The sequence below is a fragment of the Pteropus vampyrus genome, unplaced genomic scaffold (assembly GCF_000151845.1).
Source record: "Pteropus vampyrus isolate Shadow unplaced genomic scaffold, Pvam_2.0 Scaffold167, whole genome shotgun sequence".
Classification (NCBI taxonomy): Eukaryota; Metazoa; Chordata; class Mammalia; order Chiroptera; family Pteropodidae; genus Pteropus; species Pteropus vampyrus.
In genome coordinates, this window is record NW_011888948.1 from 4,830,312 (window position 1) to 4,844,646 (window position 14,335).

The 14,335-nt window shown below is 36.8% G+C and overlaps 1 protein-coding gene across 1 annotated transcript in view; it reads left to right on the forward strand.

Annotated features, from left to right (window-relative positions):
* Positions 1-614: 614 nt before the first annotated feature.
* Positions 615-14,335, forward strand: part of LCP1 (lymphocyte cytosolic protein 1) — a 47,097-nt gene continuing 33,376 nt past the window's right edge. Inside the window, exon 1 of the mRNA XM_011370368.2 lies at positions 615-727. The gene's annotated coding sequence lies outside the window, so the exon portion shown is untranslated. The remainder of the gene's footprint in view (positions 728-14,335) is intronic.

Consider the following 14,335-nt stretch of genomic DNA (forward strand, 5'->3'; position numbering starts at 1 on the left):
GCTCTTTATAGGAAAAATCTAAATAATTGAAATCATTAATTGGGTTAAAGAGATCCTTAGCACATAGTGTTCTATAAATAAAAGAATGTGTAAATAATATAGTGGCCTCCCTTTTTCAGCTCTTCCCCTTAAAGAGATTGTTTTATTTTGTTTGCACCAAAGATCATTGTTTGGGGACTCTTAAGAGAGGTTTGGTTTTGGCCTATGTTGGCCAAATCTTTTTTAGTTTGTTTCAGGTGTACTGCCACCTTTTTCCTTGGTTCTTTCACTCAAAATGAGTAATTTGTTTATCTTTTCTGTAAGTAGCTAGAAACCTGGGCTTTGCATTTGTCACTGGGGTCAAAGAAAGAAGTCAAGGTAGCAGGCTGACCTTTCTTTGTTATCTGAAATCAAATAGGTTTAAGCGCCCATAATCTGACAGCTAGAGCAAAAAGAAAGGGAAGGAAAGAGAAAAATGCTTATAAAGCGGAAGTGGTAAGAGGCTTCTAAATTTCAGTGTGACCTGTTCCGTCAGGTGATTTTTTGCAGGGGAGGGAACATGAAAAAAAAGTTAAGTAAAATGTCCTTATAAAGACAAAATCTATTTCTTTCTTGGCTGATGATTTGTCATTTTAGTCACTTCCTGCCTTGTGACCACACACTCAGGGTTGACAAAGTTGTTCTGCAGATCAGAAGAAGGGGATTTCTGGTCACAAGTCAGTACCGCTGAGGACAGTTTTTCTACAAGGTAAATTTTCTTTATGTCGTTTTGTCATTTTTAAATGCTTATGATATTTTGTTTGTTGGGTTGCTCTGTTTCTGTGGATTGCAGATTTTGCCTTCAGAGAACTAGAGATCTGAGCACCTGTCACCTGAGCCCTGTGTGAGCCCTGCCACCGTTAAACTGCCCAGCAATTGCTGCAGCCACATCATGTGGCCATTGAAAATGGGACCCCTCAGTTCTCCGGGTGGTTCCTTCTCCAGTTATCCACTGTTACTGCCTCACAAAGCTATGACTTTTTTCCCCCTTTAAAACAACACCATGTTCTGATTTATTTCTATTCCTTTATTTCAGGGAGGCTATTTACTCTGACTTTATCTACTTTATGTTTTCAGGATATTGATCATTTAGATTGCGTTGCTCATTGGTCAATAGGCATAGTTTAATTTTAGCTCCTGTGGTTCTGGTTTTCTAAAAAACTTCTTTACAATACTTTAGTCAGTGGATATATTAACATCTTGAGTCATGTATTAATTTGGTACTGGTTATTTGAATGATTTTGGTGCGAATGGTTTTTAATGGGTGTGCTTAATAACCACATGAAATTAGAGGTCACCTCTCCACCATTTATTCTCTAAAAATAAAAGCAATTTCTGTTGCTTATTTGTACGTTTTCATAGAATTGTCTGAATTATCTGTTATCCTTATGACCTTACAAATGACTGTTAAATTCTGGATGAAAGGTTTCTGTCTACAACAGAATTTCTTATCAAGTTTGTATGGGATATTTATTCTAGGAACTTTGTTGAAACATAGACTTTGGGTCTTGCAGCATCAGCCTTTATTTAATTGTCATTATCCGACAATGTTAAGAACTATTGATAGATGATAAACATCAGCATACTTAGCAAAACCCAATTTTTCTTGATCAAATATAGCAACTTGTTTTCTAAAATCACTTCCTAAGGATATTTTATAAAAATCATTAAATGAAGGTGGTTTATCCACACACATTTTGATTTTAAATTTATATAAATTTACATCATTGGTTTCTATTAAATAAAGTTTGTTAAAGAATATCTGCACAGGCAATTTTGAATGAAATTTACCTATAAAAGTGAATTTCTGGACATTGCAAAATGTGACCATCAATATTGTTTTACACATCTCATCTGAAAAAATGTGGAATTGGGAGAGGAGAACTTGAACCCCAAAAAGGACAAATTAAAAAATATATACTATGTGTTATTTTAAGTAAAAATATTAATGAGAATGAAATAAATTAGTATGCAAAGGTATGGCAGTATTTTCCTTACATTGGAGGGAGGGAATAAAATAAAATATGAAAAAGTTATTTCAAAATAGAAAAAACTCTCTGGATATAAAGCAAGTTCAGCTTGTTAAAGCATCAGCCTAATATGTTATAAAATATCCAGTCTTCATCATTCTAGCTCACTCTCGGTAACAGCAGGGAAGAATCTTCTGGGTCTTGCCCTTTAGACAAGCATTGCTGTAGTAGGATGGAGCTGTACTTATGGGGACATTTCATTAGCATCCTCAGGGATACTTTTCTTTGTCACACTTTAAATTTTGTCTCTTCATAAATTATACCTTGAAACATTTGGTAATTTGGGAACAATTTCAGGGTTTTAACACCATTTATAATTCTTTTTATGAACTCTTTGGAGGAAGAGAGGCTAAAAAGTGAAGTCTCATTCAAATGTATCTATTTAAATTAGAGAGGATGGACAAGTAATAATAACACAATATTTATAAATACAGCCATTCTTCATGGATTACCTCATTTGATCCTCTCAAGTACCTTTACAGATGAGGAGTGGGCCCACAGTCACTGGGCAATTGGAGGGGACAAAGGGCAGTAGATAGCTGGGATTTATGGCTCCAGACTGCCTCTCTATAAGCATGTGTCTATTCCAGATCCTCTCTTCCACACTAGCATACTTTTCCCCCTAGAAATAGATAATTAAGGGCTTTTATTTCTGAAACTGGGGAGGAAGGGAGGAGATAGAGTGATGCACAGAAAATGAGAGAAAAAGAGAGAAAGAGAAGAAAAGTTGCAATAAACCCAGAAACATTTTAAATTTTATAATAGATATCATTGAAGGTTTTATATAATAATAGAATGAAGTGTTTTCTTTTAATTAATGCATAATTTTACTAAAAAATTGTGTGCCTTCACAAACTTGCCTCAACCACTTACCCAACCTAAATTTCTTGTCACTTCCTTCTGCTCTAGCTGCTTTCCCCACCCCTTACACCCCCCTCACTTACCCACATTCTAGGTGCACAAGACCACAAGCCACTGGAAAGTTCCATGCTCTTTCACTTCTTTTTGCTCCAACCGTTTCTCCAATTGCTTTCTTCTTTATTTGTAAAACTTCTGGTTATTTTTCAAGGCTCGTATTAAGAAATCTGCTCTTTGAGAGGTCTTCCTTACAGGATCCCACCCCCATTTTACTTGCCTAAAGTTTCTTCTATGTGTGGTTGTTTAATGCTGTGATCTTAAAGTAAATATAGCAGTATTCAGGTTAGTTTAGTTTCAAGTCCTTATTTGCTGACATCCTGAGCTCCTTCTCTAGCTCTCCTGGCATATAGTAGGTCTAATGATGTTTATTGAATTAAAAATTTGTCGCTAATATTTTTTTCTCAGTTTCTTAGATATTCGTTGAAGTCTTTTCTGTGATTTCACTTAACTTAATATTTACTGAGTTCCCCCAGTGACTGCCATGAAAGAAGATACAATAATATAATATTTTGCATTCTACTGTGCTTCCTCTTCGCCAAAGCACTATTCTTCGTTTTAGCCTCAAAGCACTAAATGAACATTGACTTGAAGGAATTTAAGAAATTGTCCAATGACAATTGCACACAGACAAAATTATAATCTCATTACTTATTGAGCTAAAAGTTAGCTAATCTTACCAAAACTACATACCTGATAATGGGCTTCTCTGATGATAAAACACAGGACCAAATATCATTAACTTTTATTCACTTTGGATTATCCTCAGAAAATTCTTAAGTCAACTTCTCCTTATTGCATAAAGACCCCTCTGTGTATACAGGAGAGATGGCAAACAAATTTTTAAATCAAGTTAGGTATAATAAATTTAAAAATTTTCTTATAAGATTATATTTATGAAGTCAAAAATTTATAAAATAAGATTATAAAGGCATTTTATAGCAGATTTTATAGCAGAGTGACATTATTTAGATTAATGTAATTGTCTTCCTAAGGTTTTTTTTTTGTCTGCTAGTTTCCCTACTCACAGATATCATCTAATGAAATGATGTTATTCCATCTGCATATTGAACCCTATAGAAATAAAAATTAGAATTAGAATCTATATAAAACTAATCAGTGTCAGCAAATTCCAAGTTTCAAGTTTCCCTATTTTTCCAGACAGATGGCCATGCATTTCTTAAATAAAAAGTGTTCCTTTGACATAGTTTTCATTTGGAGGTCTAAGAAGTTTCTATCTGATTAGATGTTTATCTTCTAGGAGCATCTCCCTACAGCTGCTGTAACCACTGGGCTCCCCAGATGGCATCTCCTGATTACTTTCCTCAGTTCCCTCCTGATTCAACTTCCTTATACTATTAACTGTTCCTGTTGTTTTGGTTTGTCAACTTCAGTCATTACATAGTCTTCCCAGTAATTTCGTAATTGCTCCATTTCGTAAGATACTGCAAGCAGCAGGGGGCGGAGGGAACAAATTTCCATTTATCGTCCCAGTAATAACAGCTAATACTTATGTATTACTCACTTCGAAGTGAGCATTTTTAAAGCATTTTAACCATATTAATGCATTTATTTGTCACAACAATCCCGTGAGGTAGTTGCTGGTATTATCTTCAGATTTAAAGGCTAGTAAATCCATTCAAATATTTTATTACTTTAATTTTCTACAATTGAATTAGTTTTGTATTAACTGCCAGATTCTAGGGAAATCTGGAATAAACAAACAGGCAGCAGACCATGGTACTTATTTACACCTAAGCCCTTGAGGTAAACTCAAATAATCATAATTTATCCTAAATAAATGCATTTGTGATATAATGGCTTTAATTAAACACACTATTCACCATCATCATCATCATTAGTATTTACTCAGCTCCTCTGTGTACTTGACTGAGTATTTGTTTTTACCAATTTATAAGCCTCTGCCTAGGTAACAAAACCTGATCTGTACCCTCAAAAGCTTTAAGAAGTTCTCAGTCTTAGAAGGTTAGAATACTTTTAGTCAAGTGGCATTCACATTTTCTAATTGCTGTGACTGACAGACACAAATAAATTTAGTATTTAGACCCAAGCACACATATCTATAATTATATAGTAATAGCCAAATATAGGTGTCCTAAAAACCTCAAAGGAATGGAAGATTATTTTAATTATGAGTTGAAGTATAGAAGTAAAAAGTGACCCACTTACTGAGTTAAAATAAGTTTTTCTCAACTTCAGAGCCATGCCTGTATCAGCCCCACTTACAAGTTATACAGAGGCTTGTTTCTCAAGTATGGTTGGTTGGTTTTTTTGGCGGAAGAAAAAGCTAAGATGTTAAATTGAGGAACTAGCAAAACCACAGTTCTGTGGTTGAAGAATTGATTCTTGTTTTAGTCCAACATCAGTTACGTGGACTGATAGACTGACTCTCTCTCTCTCTCTCTCTCTCTCTCTCTTTTATTACAACTGTTAGCCTCAGTTGTAATATTTCAAAATATGGATCATTGGCACCTCCTTGACATTACCAGCTCACATTACCTTTACCAGGAGGGTCAAATTAAGAAAGAAGAGTGGAATACACATTCCTTAGCGAGAAAGATAGGTAATAGCGCAAAGTGAAAGTAAGAAAAAAAATGAGGAACAAATATGCAGTTTTGCATTATTGAGCCCCCTTTCTTTATCTTAAAAATGTGAAATGAATGCTCCTTGTCATTTTCAGTGCTTTAGAAACATTTTAAATTATTTCTCTTTGGAAAGATGAAATATTATGGATGCCTTTGAGTTTTTCAGATTTTTTCCTTCCCTTGGTGTCTTTCAAGTTGAAATTTTCATCAAAATATCCCTGATTCTCTTTTCTTTCCTGTGAGCACAGAAAAAGGCTATTGTGAAGCTTAAGCTATCTGGCTATCATATATAATGTATGTAATATGTAACATACATAATATCATATGTAATGTCAGTTTTTTAAAGCCTATGAGACTAAGTGTGTGTCTACAGTTTCTGTGCATGAAACAGGTATGGTACAAAGAAGAGAGTAAATTAGGAGGCAAGTTTGGAGGCAAATTTGGATTCATAGTCTAGCCTTTTACTAAATGTTGAGTGTGAGTAAGTATCATTAAGCCTTCTGAAGTTCAGTTTCTTCTGCAAAATAGGGGAAAGTCCTATTTCTCAGGTCTATTTTTGGATTTATTTCCCCTTTACTTTCATTTCCTTATTTTATCAATCTATGTGTATATTTCACTCTGTTACACTCATCATCACTACTGACTTATTGAGTTATTACGTATTGTTAGGCATCATGCTAAGAACTTGATATATGTTTGCTCTCATATTTCCACACAAACGCTGCATAAAGTTGATGTTATCATCATCTTATAACAGAAAAAATCCTCAAGCATTGGTGCACCCAAGAGTGAGGAAGCATCGCCCAGTGGTTCTCATCACCATTAAAAAAGGATACCTTTCCTCTTCATGACTCATATGGATGTGGCTAGGCTTTTTTAAAGATTGCTGTAATTTTCCCACTCTGGCCACACTTCCTCAACTGTTAGAAGGTACTTTCCACCATCTGTATATCTGGCAAGGCTAAGCCCAGAGTCCCGTAACCACTCAACATGAGATCAGCCAGTACCAACACTGTTGGCTTCTAGTTGGCATGATCTATCATTCGTAAAATACCTTTTGAGACTCACTTCTCAGACTCTGGATGAGAAATGTGGTACAAGATCCCATTCAAGCCAAGCTAAAAACATTTTAAGATAGAGCACATATATGAAATATAGATTTATACCCACTCCCATACATACATACAATTAAGATGGTGACTCTACATAATATTTCATACAATTTACAATGAAAATTGGGTTTGTTCCCCAAGATAATTTTGTAAAAGTTCTAGTTCTCTATGTTCTTTTTCCTTCCTTCCTTCCTTCCTTCCTTCCTTCCTTCCTTCCTTCCTTCCTTCCTTCCTTCCTTCCTTCCTTCCTTCCTTCCTTCCTTCCTTCCTTCCTTCCTTCCTTCCTTCCTTCCTTCCTTCCTTTCTTCATTCCTTCCTTCCTTTGCCAAGCACTGTTGCATGAAACTTAAACACTTTGACTCATTTAATTCTAGCACAACTCTATGGAGTGAGCACTGTGGTTGCATTATTAATATCACCATTTCACATGTGAAGAAACCGAGGCTCAGAAAATTTCAGTAACATATACAAAACACACAGCAAAAGCAGTTGCATCAGAAAAACCCAACATCTTTTCATCATATGCCATAAATAGGCATATCAAGCTTATTTATATAAAGGAAGTTAGAATCATTAATGTTTGGCTGAGGTTTGTGAGATGCCTGAAATGCCTTTCCACTGGCTTAGGATGGGAGAGAGACAAGTCATTTTCTAGCATAGGTGAAACTGTAAACTAAAGAGCTGGTGCCATTCTTGAAACATGAGGAAGAAGAAACTCCTCTCTTATTTTCCTTTCCACCCAAATATCTTAAGATATAAAATACATTTTATGGATTGTGCATCTCAAGGGGTTTTTTTTTAACCTTTAGGTTGTTTAGTGCTAACTGACTTGTATTCCCCTTACTTTGGGCAAGTCAAACCAAGATACAGAGGCTCTACTCTTTTTAGACTAGTCACTGACTCACTTTGAGAATTTGGGGAGCAACTTTACTTTTCGGGGCCTCCATTTCCCATTTTCTAATATGTCCATTTTCCTTCTCACTTCACAAGTCTGCATTTTCTAAGTGGGAGATAGTGATAAAAGTAGGAAGATATGTACATACAAACAGAAATGGCTTCTAGGCAGAATCATTTCATTGTTTGAGGAACATGAAGGGTATTCGTATTACCTATAGTAAATGCAATAAGCATTGTAACTGAAGACAGCAAGAAAAGCCTAAACCATCAAGGTTTTCCTTCTGGAAACAAAAGCTATTGAAGAAAGAAACCACGATGCCACTTCCCCAAATCTTTCTAGGGTTATGCCCCCAACATTCCCAGCCAGTTATGCTAAACTCTGAACAGCTTCTGTGGTGTGCTCCTGCTTGTTTCCTCACTCTTATATGGAAAAATGGAGTGCTCTTCTCCATTTCATCTCTTTGGAAAACTTCTACTGGTTCTTTCTCTTCTCTCCTCCGGCAGAGTTAAACGCTTCCTTATTTGTGCTCCTATGGCACCGTCGTAATAATACCTTTAAACAATTTCAATTGGTGTGGTCTTTAAGTTGCATAACCAATTTCCTTCATGGGACTATGTGTCCTCAAGAGCAAGGACTATTCGATATTCATTTTTTTTATCTCTAGTATCTAAGACAAGGCCAGTGCTTTATTAAATGCGAGTGAATGACAGGTGTGGAGGCTACTAATAGAAAGGATCCCTTTGTCCACCAGAGGCAGGGGACACAGGCAGAAGTGGGCAAGAACAAGCCTGGTGGTGTCATTACTTAATTCTTCCTTCAAGATGTTGAGGAACTGAAGAGAAGAAACATTTAGAATTTCTCAAAAGAGCTTCAGATGAGCCCCAGTCATAAATAAACTCTTGCAGAAGTGTATGTGTTCCTAATCCACATGAGGTCAGAGCTGAGTAAACTGAGTAACCCCAAAGGAGAGTAGAGAAACTTGAGATACAGAAATCCAATGGCCAGGGGCACTAGGAAAGGTAACTCCAGCAAGGCCTACATCTGTGTTGGCCTGCAACGTCCAGGCAGGTGCTGGCATAAGCAGGAGGCTTCCCCGGTTCATAGTATTGTAACCCTGGACCAGTTTTTTAAACCTCAGTTCTCTCATCCATAAAGATAAAATCGTAATAGTGCTCCATAAGATTGTGGTGAGAATTAAATATGATAATGCTTATAAAACATTTAGCATTGAGTAACCATTCAGTAAACATCAGCTGGTCTTCTCATTTGTCCTTTAGCTATTATTTTCTCTGACTCAAACATAGATAAACTTTCTATGGAGAGAATATGGATTAATCATCCTACATGAATAAGGAAAAAGACTAACTGAGCAATCTCCTCACCTGTGGAAATCTAAGTCAAATGTCACTTCTTCTGGAAGGCCAGGCTTGGCTCTCCAGAGGAAAGCTATTTTCCCCCTTCTCGTGAAGCTAAAAAGTCCCCTTATATTCTAGTGAGTGGAGTCTCTCTCTCCTACTACACAGGCAAGGACCACATCTTATCTTTATGTTGCCAGCATCTAACCCAGAGCCTGGCATATAGTGGGTATCCGACAGATATTTATTGAAAGAAGAAATGTACAAACAAATATATGAATTTGCTTAGTGGCAGACATTTAGAATTACCAGAGGATGAATTTTACAGTCCAGACAGTGACATGCAAATTATATTCAGGTGAACTCTAGCACCTATTCCAAATGATTTTCTGTGTGCTCCTGGTACATCCTGGCTTGGTTGCATCTTCCTTTCAGTGACTGCTCTATCTCTACAGTCTCTTTCCTCCCAACTCAGCAGGACTCAGCTCAGAGTCAGATACTATATACTTAGATAGAGACCCACTGCCAAGCATTACCAGCAGCTAGCAGGGTTTACAGAAACCCGGTAAGAATATGCAGAGTGAAAGGCCTGCTGGCAGTTCCCAGGCTTTAATTGGTAGGTTCTCCATGGTTTTAGCCATAGACAATGATCCTATTGGTTCCTGTTTTCCTTTCACAGGCATGGGGAATGAGTTGTTAGCAATCCCAGCAGAAATCTTCCTTTGTGCTAAAGGTGTCTTCCTGGCCTGGATGCAGGCTCATCGGCATATTGCGGTCTCTGAATGTAGCTTAACATTTTAAATTCTCTTGCCACCTCCCTATATTACCTTTATATGCAGGAAAACATACATGAAATTATATTCATAAGCTATTTGAAATCATGAGGGAATTATACCTTCTATATGTTGAGCATGTCTTACTTAAAGAACAGCATTCCCCCTTAGATTTGAAAACTGATTATAAAGGAAAGGGGAAAAATAAGGAGGTCTAGACTCCAGTCCCAGTGAGCGATGTGATGTTGAGCACATCCTTTAACTGGGCTGTCATTTTATTCCACTGTGACAGGAGGAGGGTAGCCAAATAGATAATTTCTAATGTCCCTTCACCTCTGCATTCTATGACTCTGTTATTCTTATGTTATTATTTAAGGAACTTGGCACAGACCCAGAAGATCGCAAACTATTAAAGATTTGGAAAATAAACCTCCAAAACAGGTTAAATGAATTTTTTAAAGCCTGGTGGCAGTCACCAAGGCATGTGACAGAATTTTTATTAATTGAGCAGCTTCTGTAACTCCCTCTGAGAATAGCTCAAGAGAAAAGAAGCTTTAATCATATCAAAAATAGATTTAAGTTACAGAGCAGGGATATGAGATACCAGAGAGCTTGTAGAGTTTCCTTATTTGGATACTTTTAAGAAAATAATGGATGGTTTACTTTCTGGGACAGTTTTCATACAGTCTTGCATAGAAACTAGGAGTGAACTGAGTCAACATGTCTTAAGCTTATACGCCGTGACACCCCAGAAAGCATATCTCATGTGCTGCTCTGTTAACTTCCTTGCACTGTGCTGAGCGGGCAAACAGTGGGCATCTGCCTCTGTCAGTGAGGAGAATTCATGAGGACCAAGCTTTACCTTCTGCTCAGGTAAAGAGCCAGATGGGGATGGGAGAGATGCTAGGTTCATGTTAGAAGAGGCACCCCAGGAGGTTGTATTTGAAACTTGATGTGTAACTGTGGGCTTCTTGAAGCCCCAGCCTTTGTGAACCCCATGCTTTTAGCCCAACAATCAGAGCAGGGCTTTGTTTATAGACTCATAAGTGGAGTGAAAGAATGAACGTATGAATGAATGAATGACATCTGATATTGAATTAATCATGTAATAGTAAATAATCTACTAGCCCATAATAATAGTCAGCTTTTTAAAAAGATCCGGGATACCCGAACTTTCAAAAGAGAAAAGTCCTGGTGGTAGAATGCGAAATGAAGGGTAGCTGTGGATTTTCAAGACATTAACACCAGGAGTATTATTATGTACAGTCCAGGGAGAGAGATACCAAGGCAATGAGGGCCTCCCTAACCCATGGCCTAGAGTATCCCCTTTGCTTGCAAGAGGTTTGCTCTGTATCACATCGTTGGCAGAAAACAGAGGTGTTGGGTGTTTGCTGGGGGGAAAGGAGACAGGTGGTGAGCACTCCTTAGTTGGTGACAGAGCCAGGCTCTGTGTGCTACGCTATACAGCTTCAGAAGCTCCTCGGTGGAATAATCAAACTACAGTGGATCCATCAAGTCCATCAGGTTTGGAGTAATGTGTCCTGCTGGCTTCCCATGACTGTTTACATGACCTGAGATAGTGAGAGAAGAGAGCCGCTAGATCTGTACTGTGAATAGGCTTCCCCCTGCATTTTTTTTCCTTTTTTTACCTCGAAGAATGCAGAGATAAGAATTCTGTACCCTGGAGCAGTCCCTGGGAGAATCAGTGAATCTGCAGGGAGAGAAAAGATGACCTGAAGAAGATTTGACTTGATAAAAGAATTTGTAAGGGCCTCTTTAAGTGGCTTTCTGTATTTATAATTCTTCAGTTTCTTAAAAACAAAATCATTTTTAAAATACATTTCAGAACCATCTTTTACATAAAGCTTTGGTATATCTATCTGTATCTGTAGACAAATTGTTTCCCAGGAATACATGGTAAATTACTCATAGTTAGATCCCCTAAAGTGGTAGGTCCATTTTGTAAAATGAAAGTGAAAGCAAAGCTCCTTTGTTATCTAAGTTTTTACAAAAACTTATGGGTATTTCATTTTGTGTCAAAGTTTTATGTATTTGATGTTGTACTTCTAAAGTCATCACAGTCTAACACTTGAGATTACAATATTAATCATGTTCTAGATTACATGTTGTTTTGGATTACTTACTGTTCATTGAGATATTTGGGAAAGTGTACAGTTTTCCCCTGGATACATACTGAAATTGTTGAGGTAAAGCTAGGAATTTGGGTCCTGAGTTTCCAGTTTTGCTTTACCCATTGTGTAAAATCGCATAAAAAGTAGGGCATATTCAAAAGAGTACCTTGGCAATGTGATGCCAGGTAACAGGTGCATCCTTGATTCTGGCCATTACGTAATTGGGCATCAATATATTGATTTGAAATACTGACCGGCACAGCACACCTTTGAGAAATAATTCTAGCCCATGAGCATTGTACTCTGGACAGGTCACCTTTTTTCCATCCTTTCTGCTTCTTTCATTATCAGTTTTCTCTCACCCCAGAGAAAATTCAGCCTCTAGTTTTATATTTATTTAAGAGAACATATTTCCTTCTGTAAATTCTATAGCACAGTGGTCTATAGTAAACACCAAAAATAATTTCTATATTCAGACTTCAGGAACTTGAGTCAGTTGCTTTTATTCTAAGAAGAAATTTGTTTTTACTACCAATCTGGGAAGTACCAGCCTCCCTTGAGCAGGGATTCAAAACTCACTGACCTAAAGGAATCAACAGATTTTGTGGTTTTTGCCTTTTGAGGGGTTACTTGATTTTTTTTATGAGACTTTAAAAACAATTTTATAAAAATGAACAACTGGTACTTTCTTTGGCCAAATGTCATGGAATTCTATAATTATTGATTTAATAAATTTAAATGCTCACAGAAAAACTTGCAGCCAGATGTGACTTAGAGAAGGGTTTGAGATTTGTCTTCTTAGATTTTGTGTTGAAGTCTTGTATATTTCATGTTTCACTTCTTTAGATTTGGGCAGTGATTCAGAAATGAGATCTAAAATTCACCACTGATTTACAAGAGACTTTACTTAAAATGGTTTCTGGCAGGGCATAGTTAGATGATGCAGTCACTACATAAAGTAGTTCAAAGGCCACACTTACTGCAAGAGCAGTAGAGCAGAGCTGAAGAAACTGCTCATTCATGCTCTGGAAGAGACATCATATCTTACACTTTTTTTTCAGGCTCCAAATGCTTCAGCAAGTCTCATTACTGCAGTGATCTCTCTATAGTCTGCTGCCAATATGGTGCCAGTAATGTGCAAAATAAAACACGATTTGCCTTGATGAATTTTATCAACAATATTGTAACTCATATCTTCAAATGCATGCATTAAAATGAGTGTATTTTTCCAGGCAAACACATTAACAGACTATATGTAAGGTACTTAATATTTGATTCTAACCCCAGCGATGTCCTTCTTAGAAATGGTCTGATCTTCATGTAAATAGCTTCCTCTTCCTGTTTCTCTGCTTTGTGAAAATGCTTCCATTTACATATGCAGTTCAATTAGTTAAAAAGTCTCTTTTCAGTTATGGACCAAAATGGCACTTCTAATGGTCCCTCCATCCTTTTCTTGCTCTGCTCTCCAGCAGCTGCATCAACAAACTGTAGCCTGGCGTTGCTTTGAAAACAGAGACAAAGCATTTCATCTCATTGGACCTTCAGATTCCTTGTCTATAAAACGAGATGGTTGTAAGAAATTATTTCTTAGTTTCTTTTTGCCTCTAAATGTTGGTTTATGCTTCTAGGACTTTCTGTTCATTTTGATGTTAAAAGAGAATCTCTTCAGATACCTATTTGTGTTTGGGCCCGATGACCAAAAAAAACATATCACAGTAACTTAGGCTGTTGAATATCGCTTCTCCAATTCATTTTTTAAAGTAGTTCAATCGACTCTCTTGTCCTTTAGCTCTTAAATCACTGACAGGTTTTGGGTTTTTAAAATTTGAAGGCTGTCTCACTATATGGCTTCTCTGAGCTGACCCCATTTATAAATCTCTTAGAAAAATGTGGTTATCCAGATGCTCAAGTTTTTCATCTTGACCTATCTGCCATGGCTTAAGAATCACATGGTTTTAAAATAATGCTTTTTTTCTCCTCCTAGGTCTTTTATTTGAATGGGCCATGCAATTTTTATACTAAAATACTTGCTCTGCTTTTTCACTATAGCATGATCTTTATTTTTCACCAAACACTAATTTTTTCCTTTCTTCCCTGGCCTTGCTCTTGACCCTAACAATGCAGTCTCATTTCTTGCCTTTACTTGTATTTCTCACCAGTCTCTTACAGTATTCTAAAATCTAAACTTCTTATGTTAAAGGATAGGGCCAAATTTAGAGTCAGAGATCTCATTCATTCTCTTTACCTTTCACATTGTTTTTTGCTTCAAGGTAATTATGTCAATGTAGATATGCCTCACCTGAAATGAAGAACACTGCCTGGATTATAGTAGGCATTCACTAAATATTTGTTAAGTGAATGGATTTGTCTCATAGTTCCATGAATATTCATGAACAAAGAGGTGTTAAGATACCTAAAAACAAGAAGGTCAGCCAGCTCTAGGGCTTTAGACCAGATTTTACCAAAGGCCTTATTAAAATATGATGGGGGAGAGCC